The sequence below is a fragment of the Myotis lucifugus genome, unplaced genomic scaffold (genome assembly GCF_000147115.1).
Source record: "Myotis lucifugus unplaced genomic scaffold, Myoluc2.0 scaffold_22, whole genome shotgun sequence".
Lineage (NCBI taxonomy): Eukaryota > Metazoa > Chordata > Mammalia > Chiroptera > Vespertilionidae > Myotis > Myotis lucifugus.
Window position 1 is genome coordinate 11,837,592 of NW_005871070.1, and position 7,228 is coordinate 11,844,819.

At 51.5% G+C, this 7,228-nt stretch overlaps 1 protein-coding gene across 2 annotated transcripts in view; it reads left to right on the top strand.

Annotated features, from left to right (window-relative positions):
- The first annotated feature begins 2,047 nt into the window (after positions 1-2,047).
- Positions 2,048-7,228, top strand: part of RBBP6 (RB binding protein 6, ubiquitin ligase) — a 37,951-nt gene continuing 32,770 nt past the window's right edge. Inside the window, exons 1-3 of one of the 2 annotated variants that reach the window (XM_023751568.1) lie at positions 2,048-2,207; positions 3,265-3,347; positions 3,826-4,008. The gene's annotated coding sequence lies outside the window, so the exon portion shown is untranslated. The remainder of the gene's footprint in view (positions 2,208-3,264; positions 3,348-3,825; positions 4,009-7,228) is intronic. The other variant, XM_023751567.1, reaches the window with a different exon arrangement.

The window sequence follows — 7,228 nt, forward strand, 5'->3', positions numbered from 1 at the left end:
TGAATTACTGATACATGCTATAACATGGATGAGCCTTGAGAATATTATACTAAGTGAAAGATGCCAGATGCAAAAGACCACGTATTGTATAATCCCATGTATATGTCCAGAATAGGCAATGTCCAGAGGAGGCAAGTCCACCGAGACAGGAAGTGAGTTAGTGGTCACCAGGCCCTGGGTGGAGGGCAGGGGAGGGGGTGGGGATAACTGCTGATGGGCACGGGGTGATGAACATGGTTTGAAATTAGATAGTAGTGATGGTTGCACACATCTGTGAATAGGCTTAAAGCCAATGAATTGTATATGTTTACCAGGTAAATGTTATGGTATGTGAATTATGTCTCAAAAATGCTGTTGTAAAGATACATAAGCATATGAAATAAGCAAACAAGCATATGAAAAGATGCTCCAGCTTAACAACCATTAGGGAAATTGATGTGAGAACCACATGAGGCACTCCTACAGATCCACTAGAGCAGTGATGGCGAACCTTTTAAGCTCAGCGTGTCAGCATTTTGAAAAACCCTAACTTAACTCTGGTGCCGTGTCACATATAGAATTTTTTTGATCTTTGCAACCATAGTAAAACAAAGACTTATATTTTTGATATTTATTTTATATATTTAAATGCCATTTAACAAAGAAAAATCAACCAAAAAAATGAGTTCGCTTGTCACCTCTGACACGCGTGTCATAGGTTCGCCATCACTGCACTAGAGTATCTCACACAAGGAAAAGAGACAGACAGCCCTCACACTGACGGGCCACAGGCCACGGGAACCCCTCACACATCGCTGGCGGGAATGCAAAATGGAGCCACTCCGGGAAACAGCTGGGCAGGCTTTTTTGCTAAGTTAAACCAGACACCTAACCTTGTGGCCCAATAACCTATTCCTCGGTACTGACCGAGAAATGAAAACCAGTCCATGGAATTGAAGGCAGTGTATTCACAATCACCAGGACAAGAAACAACCCATATTCAGCTAGAGCACCGCCCCCCCCCCCCCACCTCCGCCCCCGTGCGTCCCTACGATGAAGGGTTAGTCCAAACAAGCAGGAACCGCGAGCATGAAGTTCAAAGGCAGCATGTCAGGTGAAAAAAGTCGGTCTCAAAAGGCGACACACTGTACAATCCCATTCATACCACGCACTGCCAGCGGCAAGACGGGGAATAGAAAGCAGATGGACGGACAGTCGGGGGTGGGGGAGAGGGAGGGGCGACCACACATTTTGGAGGCTGATGACAATACTCCGCATTCTGACTGTGCTGGTGTCACGTGATGGTATGTGTTGGCCAAAAATCAGAAAATTAGAAACCAAAAAGGGTGAATTTTTCTGCATGAAAATTATACATCAATGAATGTGATTTTTTTAAAAATGAAAATGGGACAAAAGTGGTTCTGCCTCTTACACCATTTCCCCTCCCATAAAGCAGCCACGCTCACCAGCTTGTGTGCCCTTTCAGCCTTCCGGAAATGTTCTAGATGTATAGCCACGGGCGTGTACATCTGCATGTGGCATGAATATGTGCACATGCACATACACAAACATGTGTGTGTATATACGTTGGAGGCACTGTTTGTTACTATGCCATGCACTTAACTATTCGTATCCTATAGGGCCTGGCGGGTTGTGTTGTCCCCTTTCTATGCAGGCAGCTGCCTAGGCTGAGGCCTGCCTCCCCCTCCGCCCCTCCCGCGCCTCCCGCGGGGCCAGTGCTGAAAGCCAGCCCCTCAGCTGAGCTGCCGGAGATCGGGGCAGAGGTCCCAGAGAGAGAGTTTGGGGCTCCCTTCTCAGGACCTTGCTTTCCAGGAATCCCCCCTCAGTTTCCAGAGGCTGTGTTTGTTGCGCCCAGTCCTCGGGTTCTGCGGGCCAGTAAAGCCGGGTAGTATTCTAGCAGAGTTCTAGCTACACCCCCCACCCCGCCCACGCACAGACTTGTCCAGACTTTGAAAACAGGCAGCACCCAGTGCTGTCCCTGCTCCCAAGTGAAGCCAGCCCGCTCGCCTTTGCCCGGCTTGACTGCTCCCCGCCGTTTCAAGGCTTCATTTTCTCCAGCGCGCAGAGCTGTGGCTTGTGCAAGGCTGATGGGTGACCGTGCCCGGAACTCTGCCTCAGCCTCTCCCTGCCATGTTGCACCTTCAGGACACCCTGCAAGAAAGGCACTGCTCCCGCCTCCTGTCTGCCAGCTCGCGGGAGCCTTTGGGGTAGGTGTGGTTTTGTCTTTTTGTTTTGCCAACAAAATACTTTCAGTGTGACCTCGGGAAGGTCACCAAGCTCAGTTCTGGGTTGTAAATCTGGTCATGATGATGCTTCCCTCAGGGGCCTGAGGTCGGTGGAATCGCACAAGGATGGCCCATGTCGCACTCGGGGGCGCTGCTCTCGGGCGCCGTTCCCTGGAATAGCCGGTGATGGAGGTGCTATTATCATGGGCTCCATTGGGCGGTGAGGAAACGGGGGGGGGGGGGGGGGGGCCGGGAAAAAAGGGAAGGAAGGGGGCCCCAGGCAAAACTTGGATTTGAAACAAGGGTGCTATGCGGCCTGCACCTGTGCACTTAGCCACACGCCACCAAGAAGGCGGGGGCTCCTAACCAGCCTGTGGGGCAGACCCTCTTGCCTCTGAGTTTGGAACAAGCCCAGCCTGGCCGAGCCTCCCTCTTCCTGCCTCACAGAGGAGGGCTTCTACTTCCAGTCCCTGTGGGCCCTCTGCCCAGCCCCAGGCCGCGATTGACATGGTCGCCCTCGACCATTCCTATCAGACCTGTCCCCAGCCTGCGTGGCAGGGAGAACAGGCTGCGGGAGCCCATCTCTCCCCGCCTGTCTGAAGCCGCAGTCCTGGTCACGTGACCCTGGGGAAGACGCTCTGAGCCATGCATGGTATGTGTCACCCCACCTCTGCCTTTTAAACAAACCGCACCTGGCACCCCATGCTCTCCTGGCCTCTTCAAGTTCCAGGATGTGTGAAGGTCCTTATGGCTCAGCAGTAACTTGGGTCTTAGGAACCCATGGTACCCACCCACCCCATTCTCAAATGCCCAGAACATTAACACAGGGTGGTCCCGAAGGGTCACGCTTTCCTAGAACATTACTCTCTCAAGTCAAAAGTTGTTCGAATGGCTTCGCTCATCCTACAGGATCTGGCCCCTGCTTTTCTCTCTGGCGTAAGCCTGTCACCCCGCCTTATCCGCGATCAGCCACACCGGCCTCCTCACTGTGCCTGTATCACACCTCAGGACTCTTGCACTTGTCATTCTCTCCACCCAGAAATGTCTTTCCCTCGGACCTCGCCTCTCTTGTCATCCAAGTGCCAGCTCCAACGTCACCTCCTCCAAAGGCCTTTCCTGACGGTCAGTCTCTCCCCCTCCCCCGCCCCACTGGGCCCCATCTCCCCAACTCCGCTTCATTTTCTTCATAACACTTAGGCAGTGGTCGGCAAACTGCGGCTCGCGAGCCACATGCGGCTCTTTGGCCCCTTGAGTGTGGCTCTTCCTAAGCCTTAGGAGTACCCTAATTAAGTTAATAACAATGTACCTACCTATATAGTTTAAGTTTAAGAAATTTGGCCCTCAAAAGAAATTTCAATCGTTGTACTGTTGATATTTGGCTCTGTTGACAAATAAGTTGGCCGACTAATGTGCTAAGTCTTAGCACATTCTGCAGCGATGTCCTTGCCTTGCTTGTCTAGCTGCTTCTCGCGTCTCTCCCTCCCTAGAATAAAGCCCCAGGCTGGCAGAAGCCTGGCCGGTCATGTGCGCTGCTGTCACTCAATGAGTCCTATGAAAGGAATGAATGCTTTTCTCCTACCTCCCCCCACCTCCCATCCAGTGTTCTCCAGGAGCCAACCGAAGGCCAGGTATATGCCGAGACACGCACAGGTGGGACCCACACCACCAGGAGGGCCTGTCAGGGAAGGGAAGCTCCCCACTGGGGTGAAGCCTGGCTCCATCACTACCAGCTGTGACCTTGGGCTCCTTGTGCCCAGCGAGAAGAGCAGCGCCTAGTTCACAGGTAAGGATGAAGGAGATGGTGCACAGAGCCAGTGCCAGGACTACAGGCCCAGCAATTGTGGGCACAGAGTGGGTGAGGGGGTGCGCAAGCGTGAGCAGAGGCCTATGTAAGCAAGGGCACCCCTTTGCACTTCCTCCAGAGACCTTCCCAGTATGAGGGAGACTCAAGGCCGCCGCCTGCTTTCATCTACCGATCTTGTCGGTGCTGGAGGAGCCAGACAGACCACTGAGCAAGAGTCCTCGGGGCTCCACAAACGTGTCCCAGCGCCTGCCAGGTGCCGGAGACAACGCAGATGAGGTCCGTGCCCTCCCGGAACTTAATCTAGAAATAGAGACGAGATAAAAGCAGGAGATCGGAGATAACCGAGGATCAGCAGGGACGGAGGGAGGCGAGCCGGCAGGACAGTCTGCTGGCAGTGGGCCAGCTTTGCTCCTGGCCCCCGGAGAGGGGCAGCCCCTTCCTCCTTGGCCGTAAAACAGTCAGTGTGAGGAGAATGCCCTTCCCAGCCGGCACACCCAGTTTACATCCCGGCTCCGGGTGACCTCACGCATGTGACCTCACCTCTCTGAACCTTGTTGCCAAGCTTGTAAAATGGGGATGGTAGTGGGGCCTACCCACTGGGTTCTCGGGAGGCCCGGAAGGCTGCGTGGCACAGGGCGTGGTGAAGAGGAAGCCGTGGCGGATGCCAGCCATAGTTTTTGGTGTTTTGTTTATGCAAGTGGAAGCACTTCAAAGAGACACCTCCAGCACCAGCCACTTGACTTTACTTCCCAAACAGCACTTACTAGTAAATGGTGCTTCTGCGCCAGGCACTGCATGGCATTGTCTTCATCACCCCGTCAGAAAGGCGTTGGGGAGTTTTTATTGTCCTTTTTATAAAAAAAAAAAAAAACACATGTAAAATTTACCATCTTAACCATTTTTAAGTGTACAGCTCAGTGACATTAAATATATTCACATTTTTGTACAACAAATCTCTAACTTTTGCATCTGGCAAAACTGAAACTGTGCCCACTGAGTATCATTTCCCACTCCCCTGCCCCCAAGGCACTATTTTAACCAAGACCAGCTACATAATTTGTGGGGCTCAGGTCGAAATGAAAATGAAAATGATGAGCAATGCCAAGACAGCAGCAGAGTCTGAAACCAAGCACTGGGCGCTTCTGTGTGCGGCCACACAGGGCCCATCAGACGGGCCTTATAGGAAACCAAGGCCAGAGAACCTAAGTTACTTTCCAAAGGTCAAACGGCAAGTGTTGGAGCCTCTAAAAGGAAATGACTGTGGCCTGCTCTGTCTACGAGTCTGTCTCTATCTCGATTGCAGATAAGGTCGCCTTAAGACAGTGGTTCTCAACCTTCCTAATGCCACGACCCTTTAATACAGTTCCTCATGTTGTGGTGACCCCCAATTTCATTGTGACAAATTGAACATAATTAAAGCATAGTGATTAATCACAAAAGCAATATGTAATTATATATGTGTTTTCCGATGGGCTTAGGCAATCCCTGTGAAAGGGTCATTCGACCCCCAAAGGGGTCGCGACCCACAGGTTGAGAACCGCTGCCTTAGGAAGACTTTTCTGACAAGATGCTGATGGATTTAAACCAAGTTCAGAGGGAATTTGGAGTGGGGATTTGGAAGTCCCTAGCAAACCTGGCCACCTCTGGGCCGTGCGACCTTGTTCTCAGTGACTGGCTCAGCGAGGATGAGGAAAATGCGTTGTAAGTGATAGTGAGTGTTACAGTTTATGAATGCAATTTTATTATATTATGAATTTTATGGCTGTAATACTAACACCCCCATGCTCCAAGGGAAAATATTCCAGTCCACTGAGGGGATTCTTGGCACAGCTCCCGGCTTTTATAATTAGAAATGAGATTTCGGACCTGCCACTGAACAGGCATTGCCCTGATTGTGGGAATTCAGAAAGTTCATGATTGCTAGTTTCAGTTCCCTCGTTTATAAATTGGAGATAATGGTAGTGCTGACCACTTCGGGTTTATTGTTGATGTTAAACTGACATTGATTGAACCACATTTATTGACACACATTGAACCATGTACCCGGCATGGTCCTAAATAATGGAAATGTACTCATTTATTTAATTCATAACAACCCAGTAAACCCAGTACCATTTTTTAAAATCCTCACCAGAAAATATGTTTTTATTGATTTTTTAGAGAGAGGAAGGGAGAGAAAGAGAGAGAGACAGAAACAGAGACAGAGACAGAGAAACATCGATCGGCTGCCTCCCATACTTGCCTGACAGTGGATAAAACCCCAAACCTAGGTATGTTCCCTGACTAGGAATCGAACCCACAGCCTTTTGGTGTATGGGATGACACTCCAACCAACTGAGCCACCAGCGAGGGCCAAGTGACATTTTTTAATGAAAATTTTTAGAAATTAAATTTAATGACATATCAGTTTCAAGTGTACAGATCTATAACACATCTGTATCTTGCATTGTGTGCTCACCTCCCAAAATTCAGGGTGTTCCCCCAAAATGTATGGTAGTGGTTATAAATTCTACCCTGGGGCTGCTTCATAATTTCCATTAGAATATCTTAGGGTACCGAGTTTGTTGGAAGGGAAAGTTAGGGGGTGCTTGCATCGCAACCATAATGTTTACTTAAATTGGGGGGCTCGGAGGAGTTGGGGGTTGTAGGCAAGGCGAGTTAGCCGGGCAGCCCTCGGAAACCCAGTTTGTGGTGCAAACTAGCCCGGTAATAGCTGCTGAAATCTGAGCGCCCCTCCCAGAACCGCCCAATGGGTCGGCCCTCTTGGCAGCCTCCCCCCACCCTTTCGAGGCCGATGGTCTCTTCCGCTCTCTCGGCTGGTTCCGGTTCCGCGCTCTGGCGTCACAAAGCGCGGGGTCACGTGGGCAGAGTGCGCTTTGTGACGCCGAGGGCCCCGCCCCTCGCCGCCGACGCGCGCACGCCGGCCCCGCCCGCAGGCGCTGCCCGTGCAGTTCCTGCTTAAGAGACCCCGGAGTGGGCGCTCGCTTGGAGTTCTGCCGCGTCCGCCATAGTGCCTCGATTCTCGAGCTGTAGTGAGTCTCAAGGGAGGGGCTCGGAACGCGCGGGGAGTCTCACAGAACTCAAACTCTCATAGGAGAAACGGGATTTCCGGGCATAACTGGAACTTCTGGGAGCTATGTCTCGGAAATCTGAAGCGGCTGCAGGGCTTCAGACAACCGAAGCACCAGGGAACGGGAAT